The sequence below is a fragment of the Sminthopsis crassicaudata genome, chromosome 1 (genome assembly GCF_048593235.1).
Source record: "Sminthopsis crassicaudata isolate SCR6 chromosome 1, ASM4859323v1, whole genome shotgun sequence".
Taxonomy (NCBI): Eukaryota; Metazoa; Chordata; class Mammalia; order Dasyuromorphia; family Dasyuridae; genus Sminthopsis; species Sminthopsis crassicaudata.
In genome coordinates, this window is record NC_133617.1 from 193,067,445 (window position 1) to 193,094,172 (window position 26,728).

The 26,728-nt window shown below is 34.0% G+C and overlaps 1 long non-coding RNA gene across 1 annotated transcript in view; it reads left to right on the plus strand.

The window, feature by feature from the left end:
• Positions 1-26,728, plus strand: part of LOC141553544 (uncharacterized) — a 290,680-nt gene that overhangs the window by 143,808 nt on the left and 120,144 nt on the right. The gene's annotated exons all lie outside the window — the stretch shown is intronic.

A 26,728-nucleotide genomic window follows, 5' to 3' on the forward strand; every position in this document is an offset into this window, starting at 1 on the left:
CTCATATCCTTTGACCATTTATTAATTGGAGAATGGCTTAATTTCTTATAAATTAGAGTCAATTCTCTATATATGTTGGAAATGAGGCCTTTATCAGAACCTTTGACAGTAAAAATGTTTTCCCAGTTTATTGTTTCCCTTCTAATCTTATCTGCATTAGTTTTAATTGTATAAAAACTTTTCAATTTGATATGATCAAAGTTTTCTACTTTGTAATCAATAATGATCTCTAGTTCTTCTTTGGACATAAATTCATTCCTCTTTCATAGGTCTGAGAGGTAAACTATCCTATGTTCCTTTAATTTATTTATAATATCATTCTTTATGCCTAGGTCATGAATCCATTTTGACCCTAATTTTGGTGTACAATATTAAGTGTGGGTCAATGCCTAGTTTCTGCCATATTAATTTCCAATTTTCCCAGCAATTTTTGTCAAACATTGAGTTCTTATCCCAAAAAACTGAGGTTCTTGGGTTTCTCAAACACTAGATTATTAAAGTTATTGATTATTTTGTCCTATGGACCTAACCTATTCCACTGATCAACTAGTCTATTTCTTAGCCAATACCAAATGGTTTTGATAACCACTGCTTTATAATATAATTTTAGATCTAGTACAGCTAGGCACCTTCATTTGATTTTTTTCATTAATTCCCTTGAAATTCTTGACCTTTTGTTTCCATATGAACTTTATTGTTATTTTTTCTAGGTCATTAAAATAGTTTTTTGGGAGTCTGATTGGTATTGTATTAAATAGATAGATTAGTTTAGGTAGTATTGTCATCTTTATTATATTTGCTCTCCCTATCCAAGATCATTTAATATTTTTCCAATTGGTTAGATTAGACTTAATTTGTGTGGAAAGTGTTTTGTAGTTTTGCTCATATAGTTTCTGATTTTCCCTTGGAAGATAGATTCCTAAATATTTTATAGGAGCTTATATTCTAATGGGGGAGGTAACATAAAAATAATAATAATGAGAATTGACAATTATATAGCACTATCTAAGAATTGCAAATCACTGGATATATCTTTAGCCTTGATTCTTCCAACAAGCCTGCAATGTGGGTACTAAGGTCTTGGTCCCCCCTTTTTGTATCAATGTTGAATCTAAAGTGAATATTTTAGGCTTTACTGCTAGTAAGGGTCAGAGGAAGAATTAAATCTAGGTCTCTTTACAATAATGACACTGAATTATCAGAGTTTAGAAGATGAGAGGGTTTTTTTTATTATATCTTTTTATTTACAAGATATATTCATGGGTAATTTTACAGCATTGGCAATTGCCAAGCCTTTTGTTCCAATTTTTTCCCTCCCCCAGATGGCAGGTTGACTGATATATGTTACATATGTTAAAGTATAAATTAAATACAATATATGTATACATGTCCAAACAGTTATTTTACTGTATAAAAAGAATTAAAAATAGGGAGAACTAAAAATAGGGAGATTGGGAATTCTATGTAGTGGTTCATAGTTATCTCCCAGAGTTCATAAGTGCAACTGGTTCAGTTCATTATTGCTCTATTGGAACTGATTTGGTTACTCTCATTATTGAAGAGGACCTCGTACATCAGAACTGATCATCATATAATATTGTTGTTGAAGTATATAATGATCTCCTGGTCCTGCACATTTCACTCAGCATCAGTTCATGTTAAGTCTCTCCAGGTCTTTCTGAAATCATCTTGTTGGTAATTTCTTACAGAACAATAATATTTCATAATATTCATATACCCCAATTTATTCATCCATTCTCCAATTGGTGGGCATCCACTCAGTTTCCAATTTCTGGCCACTACAAAGAGGGCTTCCACAAACATTCTTGCACATACAGGTTCCTTTCCCTTCTTTAAGATCTCTTTGGGATATAAGCCCAGTAGTAATGCTGCTGGATCAAAGGGTATGCACAGTTTGATAACTTTTTGAGCATAGTTCCAAATTGTTCTCCAGAATGGCTGGATGTGTTCACGACTCCACCAACAATGCATCAGTGTCCCTGTTTTCCCACATCCCCTCCAACATTGCTCATTAGAAGATGAGAGTTTTAATTCAACCTCTGTTGTTTACTAATTTGTAATCTTGAACCAATGATTTTTACCTCTCTCAGTCCTAGTTTCCTCTTTTGTACAATAGTGACAATATTACTTGCATTATCCCTCTCAGAGCTGAGTAATATTTACTTTGAAAACTTTCAAATGACCTATATGAGTACATATGACATACATATGCTACAATGCAGACCCATAGCATTTTTCATAATACAAACTTTGAGCTTTGTTTTCAGCTAACATCCACTTTTCCTTTTAAAAATCGGCTATCACCCTAACTGCTACCAATTTATAAACTGATCACTTAGTGATCTTGCAGAGTCATCTGTCAATTTCTGAAATGTTAATAGATTTTTTTTCCTTTTGAGACACAATGTCCCAACATAGGTCTAGTTGATAGGGGTTAGGAGATTTCTGAGGGCGGTAGCACTTCTTCCTATTTTCTTTTCACCCAGTATAAATAACAGTCCTAACATAGTTTCAACTGTCTATAAAAATCAATTGTACTCCACCATTTTGGCTCTGCCTCCTCCAATGATCAATTTTAAGCTTTTAGAATTAAAATTTTGGCTGTCCAAGAATTTCTGTCTGTTCATAAACTTGCTGCCATATAACTATCTCATGCAAACTTTTCTCAATTAAAGTTGTGGTTGGGGAAGAAAAAATCATAATACTAGGCATGTCCATATTTTTCATATGCTGTGTTGAATTTCATTTCCTGTCATGATTTTTAAAAAGTGCATTGCAAACCTACTATGCTTAATTATATTCTATAAATAATAAAATAATTTAAAACAAAGCAAGCATATACAAATATGAAATACTCAAATAAAATTAACAAAAAATAGAGCTCTTAAACAGTCTCAGAACTGAAATTTAAGAAGACATAAAGAAATTACCAATACTCAACTGCAGCCTGCTAGGAGTAGGTGGCAGAAGAGGGGGGAAAGGGAGGAAAAAAATAAAGTAAAAAAATGCACAACTGAGAACAAAAGAAAACCTATAAGGAAGTAAAGAAATGATGAGCAGTTATGAATACAATGTCTTCTATTCTTATGTATGCTTTTTTAAGTGGAAATTTATTGTTATATACTTTGAAACCTCCCCAATGTTCTGCTAGGCATATGACAATTTTTTTTGTTTTTCTGTATTTTTTTCTATTTTGCTTTTTCTTATTTTGTATTTGAATTTTAAATACATAACTATGTTAAAACATGCTTTGATTTAAAAAAAAGTTACTGAAGGGGATGGGAATGCTGAAATAGATAGACTTCTAGGTAATTCTACCAAATATATAGGAATAATCAGTATCTATGCTACACAGATTATTCTTAAATTTTGAGAAAGAAAACTTTTAACCAAATACCTTTTTAGAGAGAGACCTAGTATTAAACTGCAAATCAGGGAAGGATAAAATAAAAACAAATAATATCTAATCCATTACAATATCACTTTTTTTGCCCTTTATTCTCAAAAAGGGCCATGGATGACTTTCTGGATAGAAGAGACAAGAGGAATGGATATATTAAAATCAGCATGACATAAAGACAAAATATATCAATAGAATCATATATGCATATGCTTTCATATACCTACATAAACTATTTTAAGTTTTATATCTATTTTACATAATACACTTTTATCAGATATGACAATTTAAATTCAGAATATGCCTGACTTAGAAGTATGGACAGAATGTTATAAAATTTCAGTTAGTAGAAATGGAAGTAGGCCATTGGTCTTTTTGGTTACAGTGTTGTTTTGCTGTTCTTCCAAGGTTTCTGGGGAACAGAGTTTTGGGGCCTGTCTGAAGGAAAGTAATGGTCGAAGTGGTGATGTTTTGAACTGCCCAACACATGCCTGCTCCTGTCCCTCCCTATGGGTGCCTTTCTGCTTCATATCATATTACACATGCACTTAGTAACTGTTCTATTTATTTATCCTTTAAAAATTATCATACTTTTTATCAAAATGCCTAAAGAGGTCAATATGAAGGTAAGGCATCTCCCATTTTTCACACAATGAAAATTGTAAACTATAGTCCCAGTGTCCTTTCGGTTAGTTATCTACTTCTGATAGAACAAGGTTGAGATCCCTCATTAATATATAAAAGATATATATTTTTCTTTCCTTTTTCCTTTTTCATACTTTTGTTCAGTTCTGTCTTTAAAAATCAAATTTTCTGTTCAGCTCTGATCTTTTCATCAAAAATAAATGAAATTCACCTATTTCAATGAATGTCCATCTTTTTCTCTAGAAGATAATGCTAAATTTTGCTGGATAGTTGATTTTTGGCTACAATCCAAGCTTCTTTGCTTTTTGGAATATAATATTCAAGGCCTTTTGGCCCTTTAAAGTGGAAGCTGCTAGGTCCTGGGTAATCCTGATTGTGAATCCTCAATATTTAAATTGCTTCTTTCTGGCTGTTTGCAATATTTTTTTTCAGAAAGTTACCTATGATATTCCTTAGAATTTTCATTTTGCCATCCCTTTTAGGAGGTTAATGGAGAATTCTTTTAAAAACTATTTTACCCTCTGGTTCTAGGATGTGAGGGCAGTTTCCCTTGATGATTTCTTGAAATATGTTGTCTAGGCTCTTTTTTTCGTCATGATTTTCAGATAATCCAATAATTTTTAAAATGTTTATCTTGGATCTATTTTCTAGGTCAGTTGTTTTTCCAATGAGGTATTTTAAATTTCCTTCTATTTTTGTATTTCTTTTGGTTTTGTTTGAGTGATTCTTGATGTCTCATTGAGTTATTCACTTCCATTTGTTCAATTCTAATTTTTAGTGATTTTTTTTTTAGTTAGCTTTTTATCTCCTTTTGCATTTGGCCAGTTGAACTTTTAAATGAGATGTTTTGTTCAGTGTATTTCTTTTCCATTTCACAAATTCTGTTTTTCAAAAAGTCTTTTTTTTCTTTTTCCATCCATCAAATCCATTTTATAAGGAGTTTTTCCATTTTACTAAATCTATTTTAAGGAGTTTTTTTTTTTTCTTCCAGATTTCTTTGTTTCCTTTTTCAAACTCTTGTGCAAAGTTTTCACTTCCTCTCCCTATTTTTCTTCTAACTCTCTTTTAACATCTTTTTTTTTTAAATTCTTCCAAAGAGGCTTGTTAGTTGAAGACCAACTCATATCGCCCTTTGGGGCTTTATCTGGAGACATTTTGACTTTATTGTCCTCAGAGTTTGAGGTCTGTTTTTCTCTTTCTCCATAAAAACTATCTATGGTCAGAGCTCTTTTTGCTTTTTTGTTCATTTTTAAAGGTTCCAGTCTGGGGGTGGGGTGGGGTGTGGAGCCAAGATGGCAGAGAGCAAACATGGCTTTCTATGACCCCCTCTGACCTCTCAAACCAACAGCAGATTAAGCCCCTGAACTGGTTATGAAGTGACAGAACCCACAAATATTTGGAGCACAAGACATTTCCAGAAGAAGATACTTTGAAAGAACTTCAGAACAGGAATCTTTCAATCAGGCAAGGGCATAGTCTGCCCATCCCAGATCACAGTGTAGGAGCTGTGATGATGAGCCAGAGCACTGAGGTGTCCATGCACACAGGGAATACTTTGTGAAGCTCTTAGGCTACTCTTTCTTGGTTGCAAGTGGGTGGTTTAGCAGATTTACTGTAAAACTCCTAAAAACAAATACAAAAGGAAAAGTGTAAGTACTAGAGCCTCCAGAAGAACTCGACCTGTATAGGATTACCCAGCACTGGAAGAAAGTCAGAGACACCAACCCCAAGGTAAACTAAAGTGGCTGTCAACTCTTGCCTTAACAGTGGGACTCAACCCTTAAAAGTGAACAACAACAACAACAAAACTCTAACCATAGAGAACCTTTATGGAGAGAGAGAACAGACCCCAAACTGAGGTTATTAAAGGCAAATCAACTCCATATGAAGCCCCAAAGGGAGACATGAGCTGTTCCCCATTTCACCAGGCTTTTTTGGAACATTTTAAAAAGGATGTTAAAAAAGAGTTAGAAGAAAAATGGGGAAAGGAAATGAAATCTTTTCAAGAGGGTATGGAAAAAGTAAAACAGAAATTATTTGAAGAAAATTTAAAATAGATTTGATGAAATGGGAAAAGCATGTATCTTCCTATAAAATAAATTTGATGAAATGGAAAAAAGCATATGTATACAAATTAGATATGAAAAAATACCAATTTGTTGAACAACAGGACTTCCAGCCAAGATGGCAGTATGGAGGCAGACAGCTGCTTGAGCTCCATGTTTTCTCTCAGGACTTACTTCATGACAAGCCTCAGAGTTAATGCTTGACCAGAAAAGAAACCCACCAAGAAAATCACCAAGAGATGACATCCTTGAAATTCTCCAGAGAAGGTCTGTGTTTGCTCAGGGGAGGGTCAAACAGACTGGGCACAGACTGAGGTCAGGCAAGCCAGAATGAGACAGACAGCTCACCCAGCTCAGACCAGAGGGGGGAGGGGTACAATCTCTGCTGTTTTTTGCAAAAAGACTTTTACCCCAGTGTGGATATTCCATATTGGTAGCAAGCCAGGAGCAGCAGAGAGGTGAAGAATAAAACCCAGCTCTGAACCCGACCACCCCTAACCCCCACCTGGAGTGACTCAGTGCGTTCTCAGAGCCTCAGAGTGCAGACTCAGCGCAACCATTGCTATCCTGTTAGTGGCTCACTGCTGCCCTCCCCCCCAGTCTGTAGAGGAAGCCCATTAACACCATCCAGCCCCATCCCCCCCAAAACAGACCAATTATTTATCTTGTCAATTTGTTTTCTTTGATTCGCTCTGACAAAATGAACAAAAAATTCAAGAGAGAGAGCAGAATTCAAATACTGAGGACACTAAAAGCAGATTGTCCCCAGAGGAATCCCTTAAGGGGAATATGATCTGCTCCTCAATACAAAAGAATCTCATAGAGGAAATCAAAACGGCTCTCAAAAGAGAGCTAGAAGAGAAATGGGAAGCTTGGCAAGAGAGCCTGGAGAAGTCATTCCATGCATTTAAAGACAGAGTGGATAAAGAAAACAAATCATTGAGAAACAAAATTAGTGAATTGGAAAAGGTAAACAACTCCAAGGAAAACAGGATTAGTGAGCTGGAAAAAGAAAACAGCTTTCTATAAAATAAAATGGATAAAATGGAAAAAAATTCCATAGAAGAAAAAAACTCACTTAAAAACACAATTGGACAATTACAAAAATTTATAAAAAAAAGTGAGTGAAGAAAATACATCATTGAAAATTAGACTCGAACAAGTAGAAATGAATGAATCAAGGAAAAACCAAGAAGTAGTCAAGCAAAATCAGAGAAATGAAACAATTGAAACGAATGTCAAGCACCTTATTAGAAAGACAACAGACCTGGAAAACAGATCCAGGAGAGACAATTTGAGAATAATCAGACTCCCTGAAAAATGTGAGGAAAAAAATAGCCTTGACACTATTTCCGAGGAAATTGTCAAAGAGAACTGCCCAGATGTTTTGGAAACAGAGGGTAAAATAGACATTGAAAAAATTCATCAATCACCTCCTGAAAGGGACCCTAAAATCAAAACGCCAAGAAATATAGTGGCCAAGTTCAAGAACCATCAGACAAAGGAAAAAATACTGGAAGCTGCTAGAAAAAAGCAATTCAGATATGGAGGAGAGACAATAAGGATAACCCAGGATCTAGCAGCATCCACATTAAAAGAACGAAGGGCCTGGAACATGATATTCCGAAAGGCTAAGGAACTTGGTATGCAGCCAAGAATAACTTACCAAGCAAAAATGAGCATTGTTTTCCAGGGAAGAAGATGGACATTTAACGAAATAAATGAATTACATCTATTCTTGATAAAAAACAAACAAACAAAAAAAAACAAAACAAACAAAAAAACAAACAAACAAACAAACAAACAAAACAGACCTACATAAAATGTTTGATCTTCAAATACAGAACTCAAAAGATTTCTAAAAAGGTAAAAAGAAATCTTGAAAACTATATTTCTGCCATAAAAATATGTAAGGAACATATGTATAATTTGTCCTAGAAACTAGAGGTGGAAAGGAAATTATATCATAAAAAAGTGTAAAGTGGTGGTACAACATCTCATGAAGAGGCAAAGGTAACCTATTATATCTGAGAGAAAGAAAGGAGGGAGATAAACATAGTGTGTATCAATAGACATATTCAATTTATGGTGAAACTTCTTCCACTTCATTGAAAAGTGAGAGGGAAGTAGTAAGCTTACTGACGGTTTTAAATATATGCTCGTTATTATTTTAAGGAATACTACATTTATTCCTATACTCTCAAGCGTTTTTAGTAGGAATGGATGTTGGATTTTATCAAATGCTTTTTCTGTATCTATTGAGATGATCATATGGCTTTTATTAAAAACCATAAAAAGGGTTTTTTTAAAAAAAAAAAAAAAAAGGTTTTTATTAAAAACCATGAAAAGGAGAGGGAAGGGAAAACAGAAATTGTGAGGAAAAGGGGTAAAATAAGGGGAGGAACTTTAAGGTGGGGGAGGGATACTAAAAAGGGAGGGCTGTGAAAGGCAAGTGGTGTTCACAAGTTGGATACTGGGTAGGGGGGTAAGAGGGAAGGAAAGGAGAAAAGCATAAGCAGGGGTTAACAGGATGGCAAGCAATATAGAATTAGTCATTCCAACCATAAATGTGAATGGGGTAAACTCCCTCATAAAGAGGAAGCAGTTAGCAGACTGGATTAAAAGTCAGAATCCTACTATATGTTGTTTACAGGAAACACACCTGAAACAGGGTGATACATTCAAACTAAAAGTAAAAGGGTGGAGCAGAATCTACTATGTTTCAGGCAAAGCCAAAAAAGCAGGGGTAGCCATCCTCATCTCAGATCAAGCAAAAACAAAAATTGATCTAATTAAAAGAGATAAGGAAGGGCATTATATCCTGCTAAAGGATAGCATCACTAATGAAGCAGTATCAATATTAAACATATATGCACCAAATGGTGCACCATCTAAATTCTTAAAAGAGAAATTAAGAGAGCTGCAAGAGGAAATAGACAGCAAAACTATAATAGTGGGAGATCTCAACCTTGCACTCTCAGAATTAGATAAATCAAACCACAAAATAAAAAAGAAAGAAGTCAATGAGGTAAATAGAATACTAGAAAAGTTTGATATGATAGATCTTTGGCGAAAGCTAAATGGAGACAGAAAGGAGTATACTTTCTTCTCAGCAGTTCATGGAACCTATACAAAAATTGATCATATACTAGGGCATAAAAACCTCAAAATCAAATGCAGTAAGGCAGAAATAGTAAATGCATCATTTTCAGACCACAATGCAATCAAAATTACATTTAATAATAAGCCAGGGGAAAATAGACCAAAAAAATAATTGGAAACTAAATAATCTTATACTAAAGAATGATTGGGTAAAACAGCAAATCATAGACATAATTAGTAACTTCACCCAAGAAAATGACAATAATGAGACATTATACCAAAATGTGTGGGATACAGCCAAAGCAGTAATAAGGGGAAGTTTTATATCTCTACAGGCCTACTTGCATAAAATAGAGAAAGAGAGGGCCAACGAATTGGGCTTACAACTAAAATTGCAAGAAAAGGAACAAATTAAAAAACCCCAAAACTTGAAAACACAAAACTTGAAATTGAAAAAAATAAAATGTGGGATTAATAAAATTGAAAGTAAAAAAATTATTGAATTAATGAATAAAACTAAGAGTTGGTTCTATGAAAAAACCAACAAAATAGACAAACCCTTAGTAAACCTGATTAAAAAAAGGAATGAGAAAAAGCAAATTGTTAGTCTTGAAAATGAAAAGGGAGAACTCACCACTAATCAAGAGGAAATTAGAACAATAGTTAGGAGCTACTTTGCTCAACTTTATGCTAATAAATTCGATAACTTAAATGAAATGGAAGAATACCTTCAAAAATATAGCTTGCCCAGATTAACAGAGGAAGAAGTAAGTAGTCTAAATAGTCCCATCTCAGAAAAAGAAATAGACCAAGCTATTAACCAACTCCCTAAGAAAAAAACCCCAGGACCAGATGGATTTACATATGAATTCTACCAAACATTTAAAGAACAACTAACTCCAATGCTATATAAACTATTTGAAAAAATAGGGATTTAAGGAGTCCTACCAAATTTCTTTTATGACACAGACATGGTACTGATACCTAAACCAGGTAGATCGAAAACTGAGAAAGAAAAATATAGACCAATTTCCTTAATGAATATTGATGCTAAAATCTTAAAGAAGATATTAGCAAAAAGACTTCAGAAAATCATCCCCAGGATAATACACTATGACCAAGTGGGATTTATACCAGGAATGCAGGGCTGGTTCAATATTAGGAAAACTATTAGTATAATTGACCATATTAATAATCAAATTAATAAAAACCATATGATCATCTCAATAGATGCAGAAAAAGCATTTGATAAAATCCAACATCCATTCCTACTAAAAACGCTTGAGAGCATAGGAATAAATGGAGTATTCCTTAAAATAATAACGAGCATATATTTAAAACCGTCAGTAAACATCATATGTAATGGTGATAAACTAGAATCTTTCCCTATAAGATCAGGAGTGAAACAAGGTTGCCCACTATCACCATTACTATTCAATATAGTACTAGAAAGGCTAACCTCGACAATAAGAGCTGAGAAAGAGATTCAAGGAATTAGAATAGGAAATGAGGAAATCAAACTATCACTCTTTGCAGATGACATGATGGTATACTTAGAGAACCCCAAAGACTCTGCTAAAAAGCTATTTGAAATAATTCAGAATTTTAGCAAAGTCACAGGATACAAAATAAATCCACATAAATCCTCAGCATTTTTATACATTACCAACAAATTGCAACAGCAAGAGATACAAAGAGAAATTTCATTCAAAATAACGGTCAATAGTATAAAATATTTGGGAATATATCTACCAAAGGAAAGTCAGGAATCATATGAACAAAATTACGAAACACTTGCCATAAAAATAAAGTCAGATTTAAATAATTGGAAAGACATTCAGTGCTCTTGGATAGGCAGAGCGAATATAATTAAGATGACAATACTCCCTAAACTAATCTATTTATTTAGTGCTATACCAATCAGACTCCCAAGAAACTATTTTAATGACCTAGAAAAAATAACAACAGAATTCATATGGAACAACAAAAGGTCAAGAATTTCCAAGGAAGTAATGAAAAAAAAATTAAATGAAGGTGGTCTAGCTGTACCTGATATCGAACTATATTATAAAGCAACAGTCCCCAAAACCATTTGGTATTGGCTAAGAAATAGACTAGTTGATCAGTGGCATAGGTTAGGTTCATAGGGCAAGATAGTGAATAAAAATAGCAATCTAGTGTTTGACAAACTCAAAGATCCCAACTTTTGGGATAAGAATTTATTATTTGACAAAAACTGCTGAGAAAACTGTAAATTAGTATGGCAGAAACTAGGCATGGACCTACATTTAACACCACATACTAAGATAAGATCAAAATGGGTCCAAGATTTAGGCATAAAGAATGAACATAAATAAATTGGAGGAACATGGGATGGTTTACCTCTCGGACTTGTGGAAGAGGAAGGCGTTTGTGTCCATGGGAGAACTAGAGACCATTATTGATCACAAGATAGAAAATTTTGATTACACCAAATTAAAAAGTTTCTGCACAAACAAAACTAATGCAAACAACATTAGAAGGCAAGTAAAATTGGGAAAACATTTTTACAGTTAAAGGTTCTGATAAAGGCCTCATTTTCAAAATATACAGAGAATTGACTTTAATTTATAAGAAATCAAGCCATTCTCCAATTGATAAATGGTCAAAGGATATGAGCAGACAATTTTCAGATGATGAAATTAAAACTATTTCCACTCATATGAAAGAGTGTTCCAAATCACTATTGATCAGAAAAATGCAAATTAAGACAACTCTGTGATATCATTACACACCTGTCAGATTGGCTAAGATGACAGGAACAAATAACGATGAATGTTGGAGGGGATGTGGGAAAACTGGGACACTGATGCATTGTTGGTGGAGTTGTGAATGAATCCAACCATTCTGGAGAGCAATCTGGAATTATGCCCAAAAAGTTATCAAAATGTGCATACCCTTTGACCCAGCCATACTACTACTGGGCTTATATCCCAAGGAAATACTTAAGATGGGAAAGGGACCTGTATGTGCCAAAATGTTTGTGGCAGCCCTTTTCATAGTGGCTAGAAACTGGAAAATGAATGGATGTCCATCAACTGGAGAATGGTTGGGTAAATTATGGTATATGAATGTTATGGAATATTATTGTTTTGTAAGAAATGACCAACATGAGGAATACAGAGAAGCTTGGAGAGACTTAAATCAACTGATGCTGAGGGAAATGAGCAGAACTAGGGGATCATTATACACTTTAACAATGATAGTGTATGAGGATATATTCTGATGGAAGTGGATTTCTTCAACATAGAGAAGAGCTAATCCAATTCCAATTAATCAATAATGGACAGAATCAGCTATATCCAGAAAAGGAACACTGGGAAATGAGTGTAAACTGTGAGCATTGTTTTTTTTTTTCTCTTCCCAGATTATTTTTACCTTCTGAATACAACCTTCCTTTGCAACAGCAAAAACAACAAAATTCGGTTCTGCACATATATATTGTACCTAGGATATACTATAAGATATCTAATATGTATGGGAATGCCTGCCAACTAGGGGAGAGGGTGGAGGGAAGGAGGGGAAAAACTTGGAACAGAAGGGAATACAAGGGATAATGTTGTAAAAAAATTACCTATGCATATGTACTGTCAAAGAAAATGTTACAATTATAAAAATTAATAAAAGAAAAGAAAAAAAAGAAAAACAAAATTTGTGAATTGGAAAAGAAATGCAAAGGACAAAACAATTCAATTGACCAAATAAAAAAGAAGCTTAAAAATTAGAATTGAACAAATGGAAGTGAATAATTCAATAAGACTTCAAGAATCAATAAAACAAAACAAAAAAAAATAATAGAAGAAAATATGAAATGCCTCCTAAGAAAGACAACTGACTTCAAAAAATTTGATTATTGGACTTCCTGAAAACCATGATGAAAAAAAGAGCCTAAACATCACTTTTCAAGCAATCAATTCGGTTCTACACACATATATTGTATCTAGAATATACTGTAATATATTTAACATATATAAGACTGCTTGCCATCTGGGGGAGGTGGTTGGGGGAGGAAGGGAAAAAATCTGAATAGAAGTAAGTGCAAGGGATAATGTTGTAAAAATTACCCATGCATATGTACTGTCAAAAAAATGTTATAATTATAAAATAAAATAAAAATTAAAAAAAAAAAACTTTTCAAGCAATCATCAAGGAAAACTGCCCTGATGTAATAGAACCAGAAGGTAAAGTTTCCATTGAATGAATTCACCAATCAATTCCTGAAAGAGAGCTCAAAAGGAAAACTCCAAGGAATATAGTAGCTAAATTTCAGAATTATTGGATTAAGGGGAAAAAACGAAAGAAACAATTCAAACACCACAATCAGGATTACCTAGGACCTAGCAACTTCTACCTTAAAGGATCCAAGGACCTGGAATGTGATATTCTGAAAAGCAAAGGAACTTGGATTAAAGGGAAAAATAAATTAAATTGAATTAAATTCAATGTTACAGGTGAATTTCATTTATTTCTGATGGAAAGTCAAAAATTAAAGGTTCAAGTCTGCTCTTAGGGCAAAGAAAAGATTGTCCCAAGTGTCCAGTTTCAAGCTGCTCTGTGATGGATATTGCTGACTTTCTTCCCATGCTGGGTGGGTGTGGCCAAATCCACCATTATTCTAGGGTTCAGGGATTCACTATTTGCCTTTTGTAGTTGTGTTGGATGTCTTGAAGCTAGCTTTTTGATCCACCAGCTTTTGAACTTCTGAACATAGTAGCCAACACTCCTGTATTTTGATTGAGTCTCCCAGCACGTCCCCCCAGCATACTTTACTCTGGGTCCCTGCTCCAATTCTGCTCTCAGCCTTCTCTCTCTATTCCCTCCTTTTCCATACCTGATTAAAGAAGAACTTTCCTGAAATTCTTCCAAAATATCTTCTGCTGGAAATTTGTTGAACTTCAAATATCTGTGGGTTCTTTCACTCCAAAACCAGTTCAGAGGCTTAATCTGGTGTTGATCTGAGGTCTGAGGAAAGCCAGAAAGAGCTAAGATAAAGACCTGTCTACTCTCTGTCATCTGGGTTCTGCCCCCCAAACAAATACTTACTGATAAAGGTGAAGAAAAATTTGATGAAAGACAATTAATGTCAGATAGGTACAGGCTTTATCCAATTAGTCTGTTTTCACTTATATGACAATAAGCTTTCTAAATATTTTGATCTCTTTCTTTCTGGTCAGATGGTTCTAGTAGATAAGGGTTAAATACTGCCATTTATGGATTGCTATAGAAATGCATCTTATCCTCTCTCTCTCTCTCTCTCTCTCTCTCTCTCTCTCTCTCTCTCTCTCTCTCTCTCTCTCTCTCTCTCTCTCTCTTCCATTCCATGCAACCTGCTCTCCTTTCCAAACTCAGCTCTTCTTTCACTGTCCAATATCTTCATCTCCAAAAAATATGCATTTTTTTAAAAAATGAGAAACTGTGGCTATCCAAGGAAGCTTATTTCATCTATAGCAATGTAACTTGACTCCATCAGAGGAAAGCTCATCTACTTAATGCTTCCTAACTTATGAAAGGAAAGAGAACTCCTAGGATACATCAATAATGTTGGGGATGGGTGTGATTAAAATCCAAAGGATTAAAAATAAAGTTGACTCCTTAAACTTTAATTCTTTGCTTTGCTTTGGGACTACCTACATTATGACATATACTGTTGCTTTGACTTGTTTTCATTGTCTGCCACTGTCCAGGCAAATGTGGAAGAATAATATTGTAATATTTATCTGAAGACAATATGCAGTCCCTGCTGGCCTAAGGAAACTATGCCATGTTTATCTTCATGCATTTAGTCAGCTGGGAGATGAATAAGGACCTCACTTGAACAAGCAAACATTTGCCTTCTTTTCCACAGTGTAGTTATTTCACTTTGTATGGCCGAAGACATAAATCTCTCCTTGGGGGCAAGCAAACAGTTTCAAATACATGGCACTACCTTGGCTTTCCAGGACATCAGCTGAATACGTGCGACCCTGAATGTTCCAGAAAACAACCACAATCCATCTTAAGACAAAAAATGGCAACAATCTTAGAATACTTCAATGGCAAAGAAAAAGATGCTGTGATTCCTTCTGTGAACTGGCCCCTGACTAAATATCAGCTGTAAAAATGACTTCCTATTTATTGTTGTGCTCACAGAAAGAATTATAGGATGTTATTGTTTATAGCAGCCAGTTGTCATTCAAGTAAAGAAAGAGGGTCTCTAAACCGTTGCAAAAGAATTTAACTTCACTAGATGATTCCATGATGAACTACAGGAATCTTCTCTTTTTCCCAAAGGATTGGTGAGTATGGCATTAGTGGAATGAAAATAAAACAAACAAACAAACAAAAATAAATAAAATAAAAACACCTATAGCTTCCTTTCTACCATTGGCATTTTCAGGCCTAGAGCTAATGACTAGGACTATAGCTAACAGTCAAATTCATAGGGACATAAATTAAATTTGGAAATATAGAAAAAGGCAATTCTTAGATGTGAAGTCATTGAGAGTAGAAATCAGCTTTGCCATTTTGTTTCTCAGTGCATCTAGCAAGTCTTGCACATAGCAAGCACTAAATAGATGTACTGGTTGAGGAAGCTATGATATTATATTATATTTCCGTGGGATTCCTGGCCTCAAAGAATCAAAAGGAACTTTTAATGTAGTATATTAGTAACAAATAATCCCTTCTAACAGAAAGGCAAAATGATAAGGTTGAAATTTTGATGCCATTCAATAAAAATTATCTTTTTTGTTTTTGTGAAACAATTTTTTCATCTATAAAATGGGAATCATTAAAAATACACCTGTATTACTTACTTTCATGGGTCATTTTGCAGTACATGCTACATAAATGGGAGCTATTATTTATATCTGTACCAACTGTGAAGCTTGCCTATCTATTTTTAAATTGTCCTTTCTACAAATGATTCTGGCAAAATTCTACATAAATGAAAATTTCAAGGTAGTATACAAAAGAATGGTTAAGATGAATGTATTTTTTAAAAATGGGTTAATTTTGCTTTGAATTATAAAATTATGGAAATAACGTGTTATAATACATGCAAAAAAGTATCTCTTCTTTAAAATCTGAGATTAAAAGGTAATCAAAGAGTAATTAAAAGATGGGAATTTCCATCCTTTATATGCAACTTACACAAGGAAAAGATACAGAGGTATCATTAGTCTTGCCAGATCCTGCCAGCTCTCAGTTGTGGTAGATGATGGTTTACCAAAAAGATTTGAGAGATGTCATTGACTTGGCATATGCTATGATTTGCCTACTGTGCATTCCTCCCAGCTGCAGGTAAGGCACTGAGAAAGCAGCTGTTGTTAGCAATGTGAAAGAAAAGGCAACATGAGGAGAATCAGATTAACACACACAAAAATATATTTTCTGAATAAAAGAGAAATTTCACTTCATCAAGAAAATATCTTATAAATTTGTTCATGATAGATGACTAACTCTCTTGAGTTCTTAAGCTCATCTTGTTACCTTTTTCTTTTAGAGTAAATATGTCATTTTCTTATGCAGGGACAGTTCTCTGGTAAGCCTGGAATACCTTCACCCAACCCAGAATGATGCAAATATTGCAATATCATTGACTCCATTGTGCATCTTCCAACAGTTAATATTTTGAATTGTCAGCCAATTCAACTTCTGACCTTCCTGTGTCTAAACCTTAGATAGACATCCAGTGGTAATGGAATATTCTTGCCTCTTGTGGTCATTCAGTGATTCTCTTTAAAAAAAAAAAAAATTGAGCCCTTTTTGCTGACTTTAGAGGGATTCTTTTGCGCTGACTGTAATTTTCCTGTACACAGTCACACAAGTTTCCTCCATTTTGCTTCTTACTAAGTCATGTGCACCTTCTCTAATTTCAAGTCAATTCTCAAGAACAATCAGGCAAAATCAAGGGGCATTGCCTGGGGGAGATGAGTTATTGATAAAGAAGATGCTTTCCTGCTGATTTCTTTAAGGACAGCTCTCACATAGTTTCTATTATGGAATCTGTTATTCTTTATTCAAAAGATTTTCATATGTATGATAAATATTTGTATACTTCAAGGGAATTATCTAAAATTTGGATGCCTGGTGAGTTTAAACTTCTGTAATGTTTTTATAGGACATGAAATGGACATACATATGGTACTGGCTAATCCTTGCTATCACTAATTCTATCAGCTATGGAAAAAAATGTTGATGCTCAGGTGGTTTGGCAAAATTTTCCCAACAAATTTATCTTCTGAATTTCTTTTAATACCTTTATTTCCATCTATACAATTTAACGTTATAATACGTCACCTGAATTATAGTGCTTTGGGCACAAATAATTCTTTACTTTGTTGTTGTCATATATTTTGTCATAATACTATAGATTTGAAGCTGGAAGAAATTTTAGGGCCCATCTAGTCCAATCTATTCAATTGATAATTAATTCTAACTAAATGCTCATTGGCTGACTGACAATGTTTTGGCCTTTTTTGGTAACCTTAGCACTGAACTCACTGTCTGACTTATAGTAAGTGTTTGTTAAATTATTGTTCTTACTGTTGACAAATGATGCTAGGAAGATCCAAAAAGCTTAGGTGACTTGCCTCAACTTACAATGCAAGTAAATGACAGAGGCAAGTCTGATTCTAAAGTCAATGATCTTTCTACTGTACCACAAACACTGCTTCCCCTGTGTCCTGTCATAATTATTAATTTTCACAAATCTCATAATAGTAGCTCAGAATATCATTCAAATAAGTTGAAGAATATCCATAGAACTCCCATAATACTAGTGAAGTATGATAAATTTCCCAACTAGCACATACAGCTAAAAGGTATACATGGTTTTCTGCAAATTATTAGGAGTTTATTAGAAAAGAAGAACTTGGGACTTCTCTAACAGGCATTTTACTAAATCTATATCTATATTTATATGTCTATCTATGTTTTCATGTATCTATGTATCTCTATCTGTATATATTTGTTATATTTATATATATATATATATTTATATATATGTATGACATATATACACTATACCCTGTCCCTCCTCTCTTATTAAAGCCTTCATTATAACAAAGAGGAATGTTATAGTAATTATTAGCCAATTAATTAACCTCATCTAGTGTCTTTAATTCTGTTATGTCCTATTAAGAAGAAAGAAGAGTTCTAGGGGGTGAAGCCAAGATAGCAGAATGAAGCCAGGAATCTGTTTGAGCTCTTCCAATTTTCTTTTTATGAAACCCAGCTTCTGAATAGCATAGTCCTGCATTTTATTCTATTGTAATGCACATTTTATGAATAAATGAAAAAGCATTACAAAGTGCTTAAAATATGCTATGCATTAGTGATACAAATGAAAAAGTAAGTCAGCTTGTGCTATCAAGGAGTTCATGCTTTAGTTGGAAGATATATAGTTTAGCTAAAGGGTCAAAGGAAAATCCAGGAAGTCCTATGGGTTCAGTGATAAGATCTAGTGTCTAAAGTCCTTAGGTTGTATCAATACTTTACAGGACAGTATCTAGATACAAAGATAGGTCAGGTAGTAAGACCTAGAGGACCTTAGGATATAGTAGCAAGGTAGAAGGGCCTGGAGCTAGCTGTGCCTGGGATGTAGGTGTTATAGAATGCAAGGCCTGAAGTCATGAAGTTTCATATTCCTGAGTTCAAATCCAACTTTAAAAACTCAGTAGCTGTGGGACTCTGGACAAGTCAATCCTATTTGCTTCAGTTTCCTCATCTGTAAAATGTGCTGGAAAAGGAAATGACAAATCAGCCCAGGATGTTGCCAGGAAAACTCCATATGAGGTCACAGAGTGGGACAAGTCTGGCCTAGCAAGGATAATAATTGTATAATACCTTGTAAGGCTCAAATGAGATAATGAAAGTAAAGCATATATCATTGATTTTTTATTATTATTATCACATTCTCTACATAAAAAGTGAAATCATGATATGAGATAATAGGATACGAAATGTCACAAGGCATAATAAAGGACAAATGAAAGGTTATAAAACAATAACATGAATTAAGGAAGTTGCAAGACTTGGAATCGTGCTTTGCCTCATTTTAAGTTATTGAAAATTATGTCACACATATATGCAATTCCATTTTTTCATATTATGGGTAGATGTTGGCAAAGCATTATTTCAGGCATGGAAGAATGAAACTCCCTGATGGCTTTTCCTAGATACTTTCCCCCTTAAATGCTAAAGGTTTTATATATGTTTATAGTTTTTTTCTCATCATTAAGCAATATCCTTTTGTTGTAAAGAATATAGATTGCGAACAGATTTTTGTCTAATGTAGGGAAGGCTCACTTTGCAAAGAGTGGTAGGAAGAAACTGCTTTGTAGGCACTAGAAAACTGTCAGGATCACCTTCTACACTCAGTCACTAGATAACTGATGGAAATTTAACCAATGACCTTTTGATGATGTAACCCAGGTGTCCTCCCCATCACAGAACACTTTTTAAGTTGTCTTCTCATTTCAGTCACTAATGCTTCTCCCTATCCTTAATTTCCCTAGTTGAGGGGTAGTTTTGCATCCATTTTTAAAGATGAAAGCATGTTACAAAATATCTCATCCTGTGCAACATTGTGTTGTGGAGGTGACTCAGAATTTTTTTTCAAGTCTATCCCAAAAGACCATACATTCTGCAAGGTTCATCCAAGCTGGAATGGTTTGAAATATGGCACTAGAAGTTGGATATATTTTAATAATTGCCATAGATTAATTTGAAGAGACCAAAGTTGGCTGGGATGAAGTTGGTAGGGGGTCATCAGACAAAGTGACTCATAAAATCTCTTACTAAAGGCATATTTAGGAGTTGTGATTGGTATAGGTGGAGGAAATAATTACTCTGAAAAAAACTCAAGTTCTTGAAATATTGAAAGAAATTAAGATGAAGAAAAACTGAAGCTAATGAATGAATCACTTGACATTCAGGTTGTTAGTGATAAAGTTAAGGCTGGAATTTATTTTCTCTTAGTCCAACTTCAGTGCCCCTATTATTAGCCAACATCATAAGGTAATGTAATATTCTCTCTAAAATGTAATATTCTTTTGTTGGGGTTTTCTTGGAGTCTCTAGAGGCAGCCTTCATTTCAGTTCAGAGTAATCACCACAAGTGCAGCCAGGAGTCAAATCCTTTATTGTCTCCTTCAAAGTCTTGTCTCCTTTACTTGGAGCGTAAATAGTTTTTCTGGAGGCCTTCCAGATCTTGGTTTCAGTGAAGAGGCAAAGGAGGACAGCCTGATACCCACTTCTCTGGTCTTCCCTAGTTCTCCTTCTGGCTGAGTTTGTCCGAGCTTATATCATCTTTCATCATAGGTGTGACTCTTGTGGAACTATAGTAAGTACTAAGTACATGTACTGAACTAGAGAACTGTTAAGCATCATACTAAATTAGATAACTATTGTCTCTATCAATTCCATTGATTTAGCACCTTGTTTCAAGTTCTGGCCCATAACAGGGCAAGCCATACACACACACACACACACACACACACACACACACACACACACACACACTTCTTGTTTTCCTGAGATGCCATTATTTTTCCTTAAGAAGCATAATTGTCAACTGCAAGAATGAAGATTCTTTGGAGTCTTGAGGTACTCAAAACTTCAGCTGCCCTGCATTTGCAAAAGCAAGATAATGTGATTTCTTATGGAAAAGATCACTATTTTGTAATGATATAATAAAACAAAAAATATATTATATACTTATGGTGTATACCTAAAGCACATAGGCTGCTACTGTTCAAAGAAGGCCTGTGAATGTAGCAGCACTCTGATTTGTTTGGAATTACACAGAAGCAGCTATTTTCAAGCCACCATAAGTTCTGCATGGAAATCCCACATTTAATTCTTCACAGAAATAACTCAATTCTTGGATTGTAAATCACTGTGCCCAATGAGATAAACTAATGTACTTTCTATCATCTGATCAGATGTACTTCATGTAACACCTCACTAAGGCAGCCTAAAACTTTCTGTCAAAGCAGTCTTATGATTGGCTTACAATTCTCACCATGAATATTTACTAAGAACAAGCTTGATCTTGAGGCACAAAAGTAACCTCTTAAGCACTTACCCATTAGTGTGTTTATTTTTATTATCTTATTATATATAACAGGGCTTTCACCAAAATTTCTAATGAAAGGTATTAAGAGAAGATTTGGTCAAGAGAATCTTGATGGCTTCTGTTTTTAAACTGAATTCAGAAGTGACTGGGAATATTAATATTAAATCCTAAATGGTCATCATGGAAGCACTAAAAATGGCTCACAAATATAATTTATGTTGACATTTTTGTAGCTAATCTTGAAATGCTCACACATACTTATGTACCTGGAAACAACTGTTTTACTTAGATGAAAAGGCATGTTTCAAATTTATAACAAATTATAAATTTTATAATAGTCTTTCTGGGAATTAAAAATATAAATACTCTCACAAAATGGATGGGAGTGGTGGTGAATGTTAGGATTAATAAGGGAGGACCCATTTTTTTTCTTTTTTGTTTAATCACTAGTATTGACCCTTTTTGAGTTGAAATTTAGATGCTAATTTTGTCCTACATGAAAAGTCATGCATTATCTGGGCCTGTATCATTCTAGCCTATGGTCCTACTAGTTTTCATTCTGTTCACATAGTCTTTGATGACCCAGGATCAGTTCATACTATGAAAAAACACTGAACTTTTTATGGTATATTATATTACATTATATTGTATCATATCATATCAAAGCATATTGCATCATATTATATTGCTTATTTCCTATGGCTCAATCTTCTTTGCCATGAGGACTGCAGTAATCTGATCATTGAATTGAGTTGGCAACACTACAGGAGAATTGAGAAATTCATGAATGCAATTCCTCTTCAATATGAACCATTATTTTTATTGAACTTTTTGTGAATTCAAGGTCCTCTGTGATTTGATGAAGTGTATATGATTAATTGGCAAGTTTTGTTTATTTTGTAAATTCTATTCTTATTATAGAGGCAGCATGACAGAGTGGCTGAAAAAACTGTCCTTGGATACATATCAACTGGGAACAGTTTTTGGGAGGGATGAGAGCAATGTCCTAACTACTCCACCTCTTTTATTTAAGTTCCTTAAAACAAATTGATAGTATTCTCAAGATGTGATTGTCTCAGATGATTATAGGCTCAGGCTGTTGAGAACACTCTTGTTGCCTGAGTAGCAAACAATTCTGAGGAGCTCCAGGCATTCTGTGATGTTTGGTGGAAATCAGTTGGCAACCAATACAAGGAAGCTTTACTTAGCAGAAACAATTTGAAGTGTCCTCCTTGCCTATCCTTGTTGAATATCCTTCTATGTTATAGCTAAGTAAATTTCCATTTGTTAACCAATGACTTATGAGTGATTTCATTTTGGTCCAATATGAAAATTATTTTTCCATTTGTTTACTTTTTATTTTTCACACACACACATACTGTTTTATGAATTGTTCAATATAAAAATTAAACTACCATCATACTGGTTTGTTAGGTCCAACCTCCCCAAAACTGGACAAGTCACTTAGCCGTTTATTTCTTTTAGCAGACAATTCTGTAAATTGTACACAAAATGCTGACTGGCAGAGTATGGAGGAAGTTTCTTACTGGAAATTCCAATGAAATCATAGGTTCAATGATTCCTATACTTATCATGATAAGTATTTTGAGTAAGTAAAATATATGTTAAGTATGTTAAGTACATGTTTTTAATCTTCAAAAACACAAAATAACAACCAATATTTCATGATATACCTAATGAAATTCACAGAACAATCCCTTTTGAGAATCACCCAACTAAGTCTTAAGTGGAAGTTGACTTCAAATCTTTAGTGTGTTGTGTGTGTGTGTGTGTACATACCCACATACATACATGTATATACACACATACATACATATTTCTCTTCAAGTGTGAACCTTACTCTTTAAATTATGAAGAATAAAAATATATATGCTCATCATTTGAGAATGGCTAAATGAACTGTGACTAAGGAATGCAATGGAATATTGCAATAGTGGAATATAAAAAAGACAAATATGATGATTACAAAGAAGCTGCTCTGTCTGCCACTCCACACAAAATCTTTTACCCCTCCAGTCCATCCATTGCTCAGCTGTCAAAGTGATCTTCCTAAAGCATGGGTTTGATAATATCACCGCTTTATTTCTCCATTTTTCTTTCCCTGTCCCTGCCCCACAATGAACTATAGTGAATCTCTGTCACTTCCAGGAATAAATATAAAATTCTCTGATTGATATTCAAAACACTTCATTTTCTGTTCCTCTCAAGATTTTCCAGTCTCATACCTTATATCCCTCCACACACTCTAAGATTGACATTGGCAGTAACATTGTTTTCCTTGCTATTCCTTGACTTCATCTTGCAACTCTGGACATTTTTGCTCTGTCCCTTGTTCCTGGAATGTTCTTCTTCCTCACCTCTGTCTCCTGTCTTTCCCAGTTTCTTTTAAGTCTCAGATAAATTTTATCTTCTACAGAAAGGCTTTCCTATTCTATCTTAATGCCAGTGTCTTTCTTCTGTTGATTCTCTCTCTGCTCCATTTAAGCTGGATATAATTTGTATGTACACAATTGTTTGTATATAGTCTCCCCCATTATACTGTGAACTCCTAGAGAGTAGGGATTGCATTTTAACTTGCTTATTATTTATCATATAATACAAGTAAGTACTTATTAAATGTTTATTGACTGATTTAAGCATGGAGAAGCCTACATGAACTGATGCGAATGAAGCAAGTAGAATAAAGAAATGAATATACACAGTGACTATAACAATGCAACTGGATAAGACAATCAAAAATAATGTAAGGGAAATGTGCAAAATTATAAAGAATAAACATAATCAAAATAAAGCACTTCCTTCTCTTCTCTTTATAGTGATAGAAAGTCCATAGTTGTATATATTTTCATGTTTTTCCTTCCACGTATTGGTCAGTTTTGCAATTTTTTCTCCTCCTCATTTAAAAAAACATACATACACATATTTTTGTGTGTTGTTCTTTGTATGTGGATCTAAAATCTTTCTTGTTGAATGTTCTAAAAATTTGGACTCTTAATTTGAAAGAAAGTTGTTGTTTACTTTTTACCTCAATTACATTGGAACTAAAATCTGTGTATCACAGAAGAAAAATGTGATATTTGGATACCTGTGCAAGGCATGCATTTCATTTCAGACTTCAAATCCTCAAGAGAGTGTCACAAATCTATAAAATGGGTTTTAGTGCAACACTGTGTTTTTGGATCTCTAATTTAACTGACAGATGTGAAAAAACACACACATGTAGCCAGACAACTCCCTGGTGACTATACAGCTGTGGAAACTACAAAGCTTAAGTTATTTCAACTGAGATTGATATTAACTTTCACTTGGAATACTTTTTCCAGGGCTGCTCCCTGCCCCTTTCTGCGTAGTTTATATTCCATTTTTAAAATTAAAATGCTACCATGTTAATTTCCCAATGTGTATCTTTCTTTCTAATGAAATAAAATAGGGGTCATAATTATGACTGGTGATGTTTGCAATATTTGGCATCTGTTGTGTCCCTTCTCTACAAAAGAAAGGAAGGTAGATTTTATCATCAATTATCTGGAACCATTGTTGAATTTACTTTATTTTAGTTTTAGTGCTATTTTTGCTTACCTTATTAAATTGGTTTCCTGGATGTTCTCTTTAGTCTCAGTACATAGAAATCTTCACAGATGTCTCTGAATTCTTAATATTTATTGTTTCCTATGGCATAATATTATTTCATTATGTTTGTATATTAAAGTTTGTTAAGCTGCTCCCCTAACAAGCAAGCAATCACTTTATATCTAGAGTTGATTTTTCTTTACCAAAAAAATAGTGCTATGAATATTTTCAATCAGCAAGCATTATTTTTTTTATTATTTACCAGATATAATACTAGGTGCTGTAAAAAGAAAAGTGAAATTCTTCCTCTCCTTAATGAACTTACATTATATCAAATGAAATAATATGTATAAAGAAAAGTGAATAAAAAATGTTAGCCAAATATCTAACAATATAGAAAGGGAGTCACTGACAGTAGGCATGTTTGGAAATGGCCTCATGAAGGAGATCATGATTGAACTTTGAAGGAAAGTAGAGATTCTAAGGGGTAGCTAAGTAACAGAGTGGATAGAATGCTGGACCCGGAGTCAGGAAGACTCATTTTCTTGAATTCAAATTCCACCTTAGGTACTTACTAGGTGATCCTAATAAGTCATTTAATTTTATTTGCCTCAGTTCCCTCATTTATAAAATGATCTGGAGAAGGAGATGGGAAAATATGCCAATATCTACTAAGAAAATCCCAAATGTAGTCACAAAGAGTTAGAAATGACTACAAACAACTAAACAACCAAAAAGGAATTCTAAGAGGTGGAACCAAGAAAAGGCATTCTAGGCATGGGAGACAGAGAAATACCATAGATGAATAATTGGCAAGATTTGGCTACTCATCGGCTTTGAAGGATGAAGAATTGAGAATGTCTGAAGCTTCTAATCTTGGTGACTAGGAGCATGATGGTGCCCTTGAAGTGCTCAAAAGTGACATTGGGTGAGTTGAATTAATTTTTAACTCAGTAAATATAGATGCTATTTTGTACAGTGTCAAATTTAGATGACAGATTAAATGTTACAGTATACCTCATTATTCCATCCTGTATTTCTTTGTACAATAATGATAGTCCCCAAACTTTTTCTATCTGCATTATTATAAGCTGCTTTCTTTAGAATGCACTCCTTGCACAATTGACTTTTGATGTTAGTTTGTTTATAAGAATATCACATTTCCATGATGAATCAGCTAGTTGCTTTTCAAATTAAAAACAGATACAGTACCTGTTCTAGCAAAGACCTGAGAAAAATAATGGACTGCTTAGATCAGCATTGTTTTTTCTTTCTAGTTTTAAACTGACTCCGGAGATCGTAAACTGCTTTTTTTCATTTTTATTATTGATCAATTAGTGATATATTGGGCACTAGAAAATTCTGCAGCTTCCCCAAAATCAACTCTATTCTAAACTGTTAATGTTTCAGTCATAATTTATAAACAACTCAATTGCTGGAAATTTTTGTTTAGTTTGTAGTTGCCAAAGATTTGGGGAGCTTTCAAGTTTCCAAACTAAAAACAGTTGGATGGTAGTAATTCTTATCTTAAAGTTGGAGTGACATTGACTGCTGGACCACCTCCCAGAAAAAGTTGGGCAAATTCCCACAATGGAGTTTCCATGGGTGCAAGAAGAATCACTCATACTGTTCACTCTATTCTACTGCTTCACTCTTTTTTTATATATATTATATTATATTTATTTATTTATTTTAACTTTTTTTTTTTGACAGTGCATATATGCATGGTTAATTTTTTACAACATTATCCCTTGCACTACCTTCTGTGCTGAATTTTCCCCGCCTTCCCTCCACCCCCTCCCCT